The sequence below is a fragment of the Thermobia domestica genome, chromosome 6 (genome assembly GCF_964235325.1).
Source record: "Thermobia domestica chromosome 6, izTheDome1.hap1.1, whole genome shotgun sequence".
NCBI lineage: Eukaryota > Metazoa > Arthropoda > Insecta > Zygentoma > Lepismatidae > Thermobia > Thermobia domestica.
In genome coordinates, this window is record NC_137459.1 from 57,696,229 (window position 1) to 57,710,090 (window position 13,862).

The window sequence follows — 13,862 nt, forward strand, 5'->3', positions numbered from 1 at the left end:
TACTCTTCGTGGTTGTCTGAATTTTGCTGGGAGCACGTATAGAATCTTGCAATATTATTTTGACTCTGACTTATTGGCTTTAGTACCAACATGAACACTGATAGTATTAATCCCATTAACGTTAAAAATATTATGAAACTGCAATATACAGGGTGGTCTGGAAGTGGGCGTACTCCCCTTTAGTTTCAACAGTATAGTGTTAGTTATGGTAGAATGTCTATATACAGTTACCTTGAAGTATTAAGTCTTCATATAAACATCGGTATGATCACCATCCATGTCGTAACACAGCTGAATTCTGAGCCAAAAGCGTCAGAAAACACGAATTAGAAGTACGCCCACTTCCGCACCACCCTGTACTTCCAAATTATAACGTATCCAATATTGCAAACGAAAGTGATATATCCAGTTTCAGTTTCAATAGAGGAATAACGGCTGAGTTGAAATTTACTCTCGGGAGATGAATCTACATTTTTTAAAAATCGCGCTATCGTTTACAATTTCTTCTCTATAAGGAGCCAATGTAAAAGACGGAAATTGTAAAGACTGGAGATGGAGTATATTTTTGGAATATTGAATCCACTTTATAAATCATTTCTCGTTACCTAGTACTCTTTCCGCGAAATCGAGTATGGAGACTGAAAAATGTAAATTTCTGCTACTTTGATTTGAGTAAAGTTATAAAGGCGAGATAAAACTTACTCGTGGCAATTTGAATTATTATCGAGAATGATTTTTCCAATCGCTTACCGTTTTCCTCCTTGGAGATCAATATTGAAACCGAAAACGGGAGTATATTTCTATTTCCCGGTCTCAATAGAGCGATAAAGGTAGAGCTGGTAACTTATTTTGAGGATGCAGACTACATATCAAAAAGATTTTTCTCGATATGCAAGGTAATCAAAAAAGTTCTTGCCGTTTTTGATATCCCATTAATCATGTTCTTACAGAGTAGAAACGAAATGACACACGTGCTTGCCAAGTGATCGGGAGCTAGTCTGACCATCGACCTTTAGTAACACAGGCACGTTGCGCAAACATAACAGACATAACTCGTCCAGTGTCGAAAAGAAATGAAGATATCGAAGTTGCTTGTTCGCGTGTATTTGTTGTATGACTTTAAAGTGGGTCAGCAGCTGCATCTAGTCCTTGCATATTTCAGGCATTTGGCGAGAATGCCGTGAACGAATGCATCTCCAGGCATTGGTTGCAGAAATTCCTTTTCAGGAGATGTGAGTCTTTCGGATGAACTTCACTGTGGACGGCCAAATGTGATGGATAACGAGGCTCTGAAAGCAGCCATCGAGAAGAAGTGATTTAACGTGTGAAGATCTTACAGAAAGGTTCAATATTTCCGGTGAAACACTCAGACTGCATCTGCATGGGATAGGGGAATCATCAGAGATTAAAGGTGCAAGATTCAAAATCGGTGTTGTACGACGGGTGCGGTACATCCCCCATGAATTGTCGACGTTAGAACCCGTCTTGTGCTTCGCGACTCGCATACGAGCGAGCATTGTCGTGCTGCATATGGTCCAAACTCTTTCGAACGCAACGCAACAATCAATGCACAGAACTTCTTCAATGTTTCCAAATAGCGTTGAGAGTTTATCGTAGTTCCTTGTCTTCAAAACTCAAATGAGACACCTTGGAATCCCAAAGAATGATCACCATTACTTTCTCCGTAGATTGAACCACTTTGAACTTCTTGGACGCGAATATGAACTATAATGATACTTCAAAGATTATTTTTTGTTCTCGGAATCAAACGAATTCGTCCATGATCCATCACCCGTGAGAATGCGCTGAAGAGAAGTCTCACGCTCACGCTCGTGCCGAGCCAACAGATCTGCACTTTGTGCTCTTGAGACACTATATGTGAGACCCAAAGAATACACCATGTGATATCCCGGCACCTTGGTTACGATACAATGCACTTTTTCTGTTTTTAAGTTCTGTGAAACTTTGTGTTCTATGGCGATCTCTCGCTGTTTGTTTCGACCGTTACCGCCTATCTTTTCGACGACACGATTACGATGCTGCTCGTCGGAGGCTAATTAAGCACACTAGAGGTAGTATAGCTGGATTTTCTTCTTTCAACTGCCTACCCCCGTCCCCCCGTCTTACCGCACTGACGTCAATTGTATCGTTGCCATAAACAGGTGTCAGAAGATCAATGAGGGCACGCTGCTTTAACCACACATCCGAGTTGGTCACCATCTTTGTTTGTTATCAGTACACCAGTGACACCTGGGAACAAAGAGAACAAGTGCATTACATAGAGAACGAATGTAACTATAAGCTACAGAAATAATTTTGAAAATAGTTGACAAATAAAAGATGTTACAGCCACGGAAACATTACTTTTCTTAATAAAATTAAATTAAATCTTTCAGTTTAACAGGGAGGCGGATTACCCGAGGGAGGCGGATGATTAAGGAAAGTAAATGATGTTGAAAGAATTGGTGGAATGAGATTGTAGGAGGAAAGGGTAGTACCCCGAAAAACAACCCACGGACACGATATTGTCCACCACAAACTTTCTTGGTCCAGGATCGAACCAGAGATCTCAGGCTTCAGGGGTAGATAGGCGCACTAGCACTGAGATATCGTACGCCACATTACTTTTCAAGGAACCCTTCTATATATATAATAAGTTTGAAGTAACACGATGCAACTTCCAAAATTTGGGCATGCTACCTCCAATTCCTTATTCGCGTCTGCAGCACTATTCAATATGACTAACAAAACAAGGAGAGGAAAGTTGTACAATGTTCTTAATCTGAGACAAGATGCAAAACTAAAAGGAAAAGTTTCTTCACGCAACTCAGTTGCATTTTTTAAAGCATTTCTATTAGGTACAATAGTCCGAGAAATTATTTATGCAAGAGTGACTTCTAAAACTTTTTCAGCATGTCACTTCATGGCTTTTCAGTTTAGTACAGCTATGAGGCCAGACTTTATAATTCTCTCAACTTGGAAATAGAGATTGTAGTTAGAAGTCACGAACTTGTGAAGATCCCAAGTGTAATAAGGTTTTGTTTTCCTTCCAAAATATTGCAACTTCTCCTGCAGAAATATCAGTATACATTAAGATATCTTTTCTTTAATTTTTCTTGTTTTAAAACCTAGAAGCTTTCTTTTGAAAAAAGTAGAGATACATTTTATAAGCTACTACTAGAAACCTTAGTGCGACCCTATCAACAAAACATGGCGAGAAGAACATGCATCATTTATTCAGTACACTCACACAGAATTAGCCAGTTAGGTATCCGTTAAAAGAAAAGATAGAAAAGAATAAAATTCATTCTGAAGATTAAATTATTTTTATCTCTTCTTTTCCACAAAAGTGACATCTAAGTATATGCAAACAAAACAAAACAACAAAAGAAAGAAAGAAACGAAATATAGGAAAGAAGTTGTTCAAAATATCTACAAATTTTATCTCGTCCGCCTTTTCTCACATGAATATTTATAATAAACTTAAGCATGCAATCTGTTCCCTTTTTTTCCTGTGTTTAAAATTCAATTTTATTTAAAACTTTTTTCCTGTGTATAACTAGACAGTTGAACCAGAAATACCATAAGAATCGAGAAAGTACACAAGAAAATTTGAAATTAGAGCAATGAGTTCTCTTTTTAAAAAGAAAAAGTGAAAGAAAAAAGACATCTGCATTTCAATTAACTTTGTAATCGAAGATGAGATTTCCAAGTATACATGATTGGCATTGGTTTCCCGCACAGGGAACTGAAACCAAGGTTATTAGAACAGACTATCTAGATCTATATAGGAAATCCTGGTAATGTAAATTGGCCAATATTTTGTTTGACAGTATATTTATGGGATCACTGAGAATATGTTATTTATATTAGACTTCAAAACATCCTATGCTACAAATATTAGAGATCCAAATTTCCCTCTGTCTGTTTCAGGGGCGCACTCACACTGGGGTACATCGGGTCCGGACCCCCCAAAAAAACTTCGTACCTCGATATACATTTGTACATTTTTCTTAATAAAACTATACTTGTTTAATAGAGAAATGATAGACGTAGTCTAAAGACTTAATCTTACACTTTATCTGATCCTTGCCTTTCTTATAAAAACAATCTAATTCTATAGATTTCCTGAGAATAGGCCTACAGGCAGTAGCAATGGCGCAACCACGAAGGGTTCACATGGTCCAGACCTCCCAAACACTCTAACTCGACATACTTTTGTAGACTTTCTCAATAAAACTACACTGTAAAAAATGAGGTGTTGAAATAACACAAAATGACTACCACTTTAGCGTGTTACTTGTGTGTTGTTTCAACACCAAGTTGTTTAAAGGCTAGCCGGAGGCTAGCATCCTTTAACATGGCTACACCCTCTTTTAGGGAAGGGAGTTGAGAGGAGCATTATGGGAATAAGGTATGGGTGGTTGGGCTATGAGCTATTATTTATTTAATTATTGATCTTCATTATTAACATATTATTGGAAGGACATTATGATCTTTGCGATCATAAACATACTTGTAGACGAACTGGAACATAAGTTATGATTATGCGTGAGAACAACGAAATATAAGATACGTAAGACTACATAAAATATATAATATAGCAAGAATGGTGAAGAACATACACAATGTGGCAAGCATGAGAAATCAGACAACAAAATATAAAGTGAAGGTATAGGTAAACGATATGAGGAAATCATGATGAAAATGAGATGAGATTAGGTGCACTTGACGCCACAACACGACACAAGAATTGTTAGAAAGATGAATGTGGTTATTTTCTGCCTAGGGGCTGCTCTAGGCCAATGGAGACGAGATGAACCCTGTTAATGAAATGGAATCACTGTGCATATGATGGAAAGACATGAGGTAGATGAATATGCAAACGATAATAATTTTGGAGAATCTGTAGATCGAGATGGTCGGGAGGGACTGTGTAGCAATATAAAGTAAAGAGAAGGTGGAGTGGAGTATAATAGTACCGTGCAGGAGATGATTGGAGTGCAAGATGATGCATAGTTTCAAACAATAGAGGATGGTGATGTGTGTAGCGTTGAGTAAGGAATTTTAGGCGGAGAGTTTCGAGATGGAAGGTAAGAGTAGAAAATGATATTAAAGAATATGGGTCTCGAGTTGGACTCGGGAGAGAAATGCGGAAGGCGATGCGGAAAGCATGTCTCTCAAGAATGGCAAATTTCTGATAGTGTGAGCAAGGAGCGAAAATCCAGGCTGGAAAACCGTAAGAACTGGGCGGAGGAAGGCCTTGTATGCGTTAAGAACTATGTGCGATGAGAGACCCCAGGTTGTGCCTGTTAGCCGTTTCAGGAGGTTGAGGTGGTTGTATGCTTTAGTTTTTACACGGTTGAGATGCCGTTTCCACATTAAATAATGATCGAATAGTATGCCTAAGTATGTAACGGTTCGGATTGGAACGATGGCTGTATTATGAACATGGAGTGACAAAAGAGATGGATTCCGGTGGACTTTGGTACGTTTATGGGGCGGTATGAATACAATAGCTTGGGTTTTGGTGACATTAATCTTTAGTTTCCACTTAGAACACCAGTCCGTGAAGCGATTGATGGTTATAGTGAATGAATGATTGATTGTGTGAATAGTTTTGCCAAGTGCGAGAAAAGTTGTATCATCAGCGTACTGAAACAGATGGACGTCAGGAGGAAGCTGTGGAAGGTCTGCAACGAAAAGGACATATAATAGTGGGGAAAGGGCGGAATCTTGAGGAACACCGTACATGGGAAAAATGGGATGTGATAGCTGTTCGTTAATGGAAATATAAGATATACGACAGACAAGAAAATTATAAATGAGGCGAATGTATGCCATCGGAAACTGAAATTTGATAAGCTTATAGATTAGCGCCAGATGCCAATCCTTGTCCAAAGCTTTCTCAAGGTCAAAAAGGACGAGACACGAGGGTTGAATGGAGTTGTAATGATTGGTTATAAGCGTGGTTAGTCGAAGGAGCTGATCATTAATGGAGAATGAGGGACGGAAACCTGCTTGTTGAGTCGGAAGAACTTGGCGGTCTTGTAAATATGGATGGAGGCGTTTCACAAAAATGCGCTCGAATATTTTGCTCAGTGTGGATGTCAACTGGATAGGTCAATATGAAGAAACATCGGGCTGCGGTTTACCAGGTTTGGGAAACATGAGTGTCTTCGATACTTTCCAGTCCGTGGGAAAAATCCCTGTGCGTAAGATAAAAGTATAAATGAGTGCCAGAAGAGTGAGTAATATAGCGGGGCGTTCTTTAATATGCCGATAGGTGATCGAATCGAAACCTGCCGAGGTGTTGAGTTTGTGCTGAATGACACTGATGAGTTCTGAGACTGTGATGGGATTGGTAAGAGCATGGTTGGGGACTGTATGAGAGATATGAGGTCAAAGTGAATGACGGTTAAGATCGACTTGATTAATATTTCAGCCTCTATCTGGCAAGCCAATGACGATATTTCAATTTAGAAAACACCATTTTACTCTGCAGGAACTGCACTTTAATTTGGTATATAATACATTTAAATAAAATCACACCCAAAATGGTCATTCGTGATCAAAGTCGATAATTTTGGCATTTCAAAATGACATTCTGTAGTATTTTGCATTTAAGCTCCTAAACCATTAGAAAATCGTGAAAATATGTTAATATATTGTATGTTTCATAAGCTGCATTTTAAAGAAAAGATCATCAAAATCGGATCACAACTTTTCGAGATATTTATTCCGTTGTGAGCTTAGCTGTTAGCTGTGATTTAAAAGAAAAGCCCTAACTGATGGTTAAATATAATTTTTTATATTTAGTTCGCCCGGTACTCGCTAGATGGTAGAAAATGTGAACACCTAATTTAAAAAGAAAATCATCAAAAGCACATTTTCACTTCGAAATATTTCATTTGTGAAGCATATGCATGAATATTAACAAAGCTAAACATGTCAATATTCTGAAATAGTTTAAAACAGCATAAATCGTTTGAACAAAATCCTGTGAAATAAAATAAGGATTCAGAGATGATAGGTGAAATGATTGATCGTCATCCTCCTCATCAGACTCCTTATCCAGTTATGAGTTTGTACAATAAATTCCTCCACAGAAGGGGCAAAACTTAAATAATTAAGGTTGGTACGCTTATTGTACATTCACAGGTTTCAACATCACAAGCTTTGCGAGGAGTTATTTTACACTGGCTGGCAACCAAATTAAGTACTTCTTCAAGAGCTGGTGGAAAACTCGTTGGAATAGGAGAGAGTCTTTCTTTGACGCACCATTTTCATTCAACTGGGTCCATGTTGTTTTCCAACCACTGTTGCACTTGCAGATACACCCAACGAAATGTTGAGAGGCAGCCACACTGGTTGTTTTTAAACTTGCTAGTTGAAAATTCGAAGAAAGCTTTTTCCGATTTCCGAACTTCTCTGAGAGTGTCTAGTGAGGATGCTTTACCATCTCCATAAAGTCGTAGCAGGAAAAGTTCTCCAATTTCAGTAACATTCTATAGTGCAAGATGGTTTCATTAAAGGCCAAAACAGAAGATCGGAGCACACTATTCTTTTGAAGTACCGGTAGCTTATAGGCTATTTTCTTTTCTTTTCTGAAGATCACTGATGTGGCATCACATCCAGTGGCCGAATGAAGAAAAAGGAAACAGTCCTTCAGTGGTCCGAGAGTATTTTGTATTTCGCCAATGTGATAGTACTTTTCTTCAATGTTGCTCATTATCAGCTTTACAAAAAATAATGACGTACCAGGATGTCCGCGAACGATTAAAATGGGTAGAAAGTCTGAGTCAGTTCTTACAACTACAACAGAACTATGGTTTCAGCTCAAAATCTGTTGCCGTAATGCAAATTAGAATATCAACATCTCATCCGCTCGGTACACTGTTATCCCACTCTTACTAAAATATGACTTCAACATGTTAATCAGTGGTGCCTTATTCTCAGAGTTCCGTAAAAACTCAGATTGACCTGTTGTTGCCTCCATGTTTTCGTGATAGGCGATGGTTACAGACATTTTCGCAATTATCCTCTGTTTCTCAATACTCTTAGTAGTCTACAGTTTTAGATGTATAGTTATCAAACACTATTGCACCGTATGGAGTAAAATATCGTGGTGCAAAGTCCACATACTTTTCACATATCGCATCGTAGGTGTCCGATTTGGTCCAAATCATTTCATGAAGAAATCCTCCATATACTACAGAAACAAAATTTTGTGCTGTTCTTACACATGACTCAACAGTATCAACTACAGTCGAAAGAGTGGATTTAGCACTCTTTTTTATTGACACCTCAAATAGAGAGGGAGACATCGTGCTAATTCATATTTGAGATGCTCGCAAAGGTTTTCTCTCGAATGAAGCAGTGCTGCAATTCTATTGAAGAGCTCCAACAGATTGAAAAACACCGTTTGCTCTCGAATTTTGATGGTATTGTTTGTAGCAGATATAGGAATAGCTTTTTTCTTCCTTTGCAGTTTTACAGTTCCAAAGTAACCACCTATCATCTAGTTTAATGACGCTTCACCAGTCCTTTTCTTGATCAGAGTTTGTCTGAATGTCAGCAATTAAACACTTGCAATGTTCATGAGTAAGTTCTTTAGCGCTGAGTTTTCAAAGGGGATAAACAGTCAGACATCTTCTGTAGATCCTGATTATCTCGTGTCTGGCGGGAGTGTCTAAGCTCGACATGTTGTTCTGAAGACACAAAATGTTTATGGGAAATTTTTCTAATACTTCAGTGACTTTCATGGTGATAGGAAACTACAGTATCCATCTTGCTAATTTTGAATCTGTTATTTCTCGGCCTTGAGTTATCCCTCCAGAAATTTCACTGATTTCATTAAAATTTGTTCAATGACCATATCTGATGCAACCCTACTCCAATATCTATTTTTCTGCGAATGGTAATATATCCTTGTTGTGTAAAATTTGCTGTAGGCCTACTCCTCAGGATTCATTTTCTCCTTCAAAGCTTCTATCTGCTAAACATACAGATGCGCACATTTAGCATAAAAGTGGTGATCAGCTGCCTGGAAGTACGGAAGCATTGATTTGTTTGCACCAAAATGCAATTCCCAATGTCCAGTGCGATCTGCTTGAATGTATAATAGTATGAGGTTGATTTGTTCGAGGTATTGTAACCACAACGAGGAATACGGGAATTTGTGGCTCTTTCTTCAGGAGGCATACTTATTCTGATACTCCCATGCAATGGAAAATTGCACGACCATCTAGTGTTCTCATATTGCCATCAGCGGTATCAAAGATCCAATGAATAAAATATAATAACAGTTGTCGAGCACAATATGATATACTTAAGAATTCGTATCGTAAAACCTCATTATAACTTGCACAAATTCCAAGACTTTGAAAGCGACTTGGACTGCCGAGAACCAAAATGACGTTGGCTGTATACTCCTATAGCAAGCTAGTTAGGAGATATAAAAGTTCTGAGTCTACATAACGAAATAATGGAATTACATATCATACTCTGGTTTCGGGTTATCCTGAGATCACTTTTCTTTGGCAATGTTACTTTTTCGACCATATGTTGTAGTAATAACCTGAAATTTTAAAATATCATTCAATACTTTCGACAAAGCAAACATGCATACAAATTACCTACATTTGTGTTTTAAAAGTAAAAGAGATTTGTTTGAACGTTCGTTATTTAGTGATCTATCTTCTTAGTGAAAGGTTGGATACAGTTTTCGAAAAAGAAAGCGTAGTGTTGCAAACCTGAGTCCAATATTTCATTGAATTGTTTTCTATTTTTAAATTAGAATGAAAAGTAAGCATAATGGTTAACCACGTGTGAAAACCAGTGATAGAGCTTTCTTCTCTGTGAGAAAGATCATTAATCACAGAAAAAAATACCACGGTATTTTATATTTACAAATAATAATATCTATGAGTGTGCCGCGAGAATTCAAGTTACACTCATAGTGTGCCGCAAGTTGAAAAAGGTTGGGAAACGCTGGTTTAGATACTGGTCTTATTCGACTTTTGCCAGAATATCCACTTTTGCTATGATTTACTACCCACTGCGAGAAGCATCTTGAACAACAAAATATCCAGAACAAAAGCGACTAAACCATCTTTTGGCTGTTCGTTTAATAACGTATATTAACCATAAACAGCATATATTTCTTCGTGGGCGTACTCAGATTTGTGCCTTTATCGAAATAAAATTGTAAAATATAGTGCAGTTTTGCAGAAGGCTTGTTCATTTCACGATGCAATACCATGTGTTTAATTATAAGAATTTCATCAACTTCTAAAAATGTACTAGCTTGAACTATCAGCTGTCTAATGGCGTTAGACTTGACCACCTGCGACTCATATACCCTGAAACTTGGTATACTGATTTGTAAAGTTTGTTGAGACCCAGTTCACTGAATTTTTACTCTACAATTGGGTTGGGGTGAACCAAGGGCTGCAGAAAAATGGGTGAAAAGCCGCATGTGGCCCACAGGCCACGAGTTCGACATGCGTACGGTACACAATCTTGCCCCCAGGGAAGTGTTATATGGGATTTTTAATTGGTTGATTTGACCTAGAATAGTGTTGAGTCTTAGACTAACTATAGTATTCAATATTTAGAGTACAAAGCAGACGTTAGTTCACTATAGTAGAGCGCCCACGGCTTGGCTTTTTATTTCATTTTGTACTTACTCTGAAGCGAAAGGAAGTATTTCTTTCAACGTCCTCTGCTTATCACTGTTTTAATTTGAGAGGAAGGATAACATACACAAACAGATAATAATGAAAATGGTGAAGGAGATCGGAGGAAATTGAAGTAAATCCACGAATATCGATGTTGTTCACGAGAAACTGGCATGCACAGGATACATACCAGAAAACCTTCGTAACAGAAATGTGCGCTCCACCAGTAAACTGCAATCTCCTTTATAGTTTAAATGTTGAATACCATAATTATTATAAGAACAATTATGTTATAGGTCAAACAAGTCACTAATGCAATATTTAAACCAACAATATCAAGGCAATACACGCAAATATTGTACAGTATAGGAATAAATAATCATCCGTGTTGTTCTGTATGGTTGTGAAATATGGTCGCTTAATGTGAGGGAAGAACGTAGACTGAAAGTATTTGAAAAGATCCTAACACAAATATTCGGATCCAAGGGGAGCAGGAATAAGGAATGTCGGAAACTTCATAAGGATCAATTTGATTATGTTTTTCCCTCTAGTGAGTCCAAGTATATTAATGAACGTCGCGATGTGGGAATTTTGCACTCTTCACGATAAGGTGTTTGGATGTTGGGAAGTTCACGAGTCTAACACCGTTATCATTCTTTTCGTTATGCAGACTTTCATTCCCTATAATCGGTTTGAAAATAACCTCTCGACATGCGTACTCAGATTTGTGCCTTTATCGAAATAAAATTGTAAAATATAGTGCAGTTTTGCAGAAGGCTTGTTCATTTCACGACGCAATACCATGTGTTTAATTATAAGAATTTCATGTACTAGCTACACATAATCATAAGAATTTCAACTTCTAAAAATGTACTAGCTTGAACTATCAGCTGTCTAATGACGTTAGACCTGACTACCTGTGACTCATATACCCTGAAATTTGGGATACTAATTCTATTTCATTCGTAAAAGGCTCAATACATTTTAGACTACCTGATATCAATGTTTAATGTGCTAGCTTTAATACTATACAGTAGAACCCCTCTCGTCCGCCCTCGCCTGGTCCACCACTCTGCTTGATCCAACCATGCTCGAGCCGAACTTGTCCCGACACGTCGGTGACTCAAGAGATCCATTGTCGTTTACTGCTGTCGCGACATTGTTGTTTACTTTCTGTTACCGCTTGTCCGTTTTAGTGTTCCGTAACCTCTTGTAGACTATAGTTTCTTTCGTTGTACGTGTTGTCTGTACTGTATTGTGCAGTTTTTAGTGCTTACTGTTCGTTTGTTTTTACTATAGAGAACAATACAGTCATTTTCCAGTTCAGAGATTGTTTATTTTATTGTTCAGAGAATGTAAATCCATATTTTTCTGTATTTTCTGATAATCCACTGATAATCCAACCTTTTCTGTGTTCCGACCATACCCCAGGGCATTTTTTAAGCTACCTTTTTGTATCCAAATGGATACCCAGGCCCAGCACTTGGATACCCAGGCCCACCAGTTTGGATACCCAGTGCACTTCATAAATCTTTAAATTACTGGAAGAGTACTTGAACAATAAATTACTTGAATTACTCTAAATTTAAAATTACTCCAATATATTTTGGTTTTGTGAATATTAGCTTGTATTCTGTGGATAAGTTTAGAATTGGAGAGCTTCATTCTTGAAATTTCAGATATTCCTCTGTTCTTTGTTTCGCGTATTCATTTGTCTACCTCCAGATGCTAGCACTTTCATTCTACTCTAATGCAGAGAAAGTTAATAGACCAACTAAAATAGTAGAAAGATTGAAGCCGAATTCTCACACGTGACGGTCTAAATGACGTTTGGTTTATATACCTTTTGAATATAGTCTCTGAGATAAAATAACAGAAGAAAACAACTTGCTATTTGTTTATTTAATTTTTAGGAAATGGAATTTTTACTTATCTTTAGCTTACAACATTGTTTTGGTTCGTTACAATTAAGACATTATTTCCAGTGGCGGCTTTAGCGGGTAGACCGGGTAGGCACGGACCTACCCAAAAATTTTGATAAATATATAAACGCTAAAGGATACAATAAAGAGTAAATATATTTTCCAGTATTTATATTAATGGTAGATAATTATTTAACAAATAGTATCAACCACTACTGTAAAAATAATTTCCTACTGTCATTAATCAATCAAATGTGTATATATATCCATAAGCGAGGGTGCGGGTCTAGCCAAAATTAAAATCCTAAAGTCGGGCTGATTATTTCCATGATAAAATATTGTGATTAGAACCTTTACACTTTTTGGAACATTGCCTTACGACGATAGCCAGTTGTGTTTCTGACGTTGCAATCTTTGATCAAAAACGGCGAGATGTAGAGCAAGAAAGAACTGCTGATTCAGAGTGTAGACGCCGATGTATTTTTAGTGAAAATTTCTCACGCCGAATAATGAATGTAGCTACGTGAAGTCAAAGCCAGGCTTGTTGTTTGTCATCTATATGGTAGGCCCACGTGTTGGAACATATTTGAGGCTAAGCTAACCTGTCTCTTGAAGAGGAAGCTATGGTAAATAGGGAGGAACTAGAGTGACCGAATTAGTTCGACTTGCTATGTTTGTTTTCTTTTGCAGCTTGTATGTTTTCTGGGGACAATTGAATATCGAGTTTCCTAGAATCCATTTCCGTTTTATTGAGAAGAAGCTACCACAGACGATTTTTCCTTTAAAGTCAGGTTGCCTTTTATTCTTCACCACCACATTATTGTTACACACATCCTACCATCACACCGATCTGCTATGCACTATATTGCTGATATTCATTTGATGCGATAAATATTAAGTTATAAACTTTGATAAAACTACTTTTGACTTTTTACTTAGATTGGGTTGTATTGAGTGCATTGATTATACATACATAATTTTGAGTCGTTATTTTAGAGGACTGTTGAGATTAGCTTTCAGCTATTCCTGAGCTACACTCGTGAATTCGTAATTTGGTTCGCTTTCCAGAGATTCCCAATTCTCATTATCACCCAATTCCAGCCTTCTCAAAGATTGTTCTCTTTAACCTAACCTGGTTTATCCTGGCCTAACATTTCCTGGCAACCAAACATTTCGTGTCTGTTATGGGCAATATTGGTAATTGAGATTTCTTCAGGCACTTTTTCTGACATAATTAATACATGGCACAAACATGTAA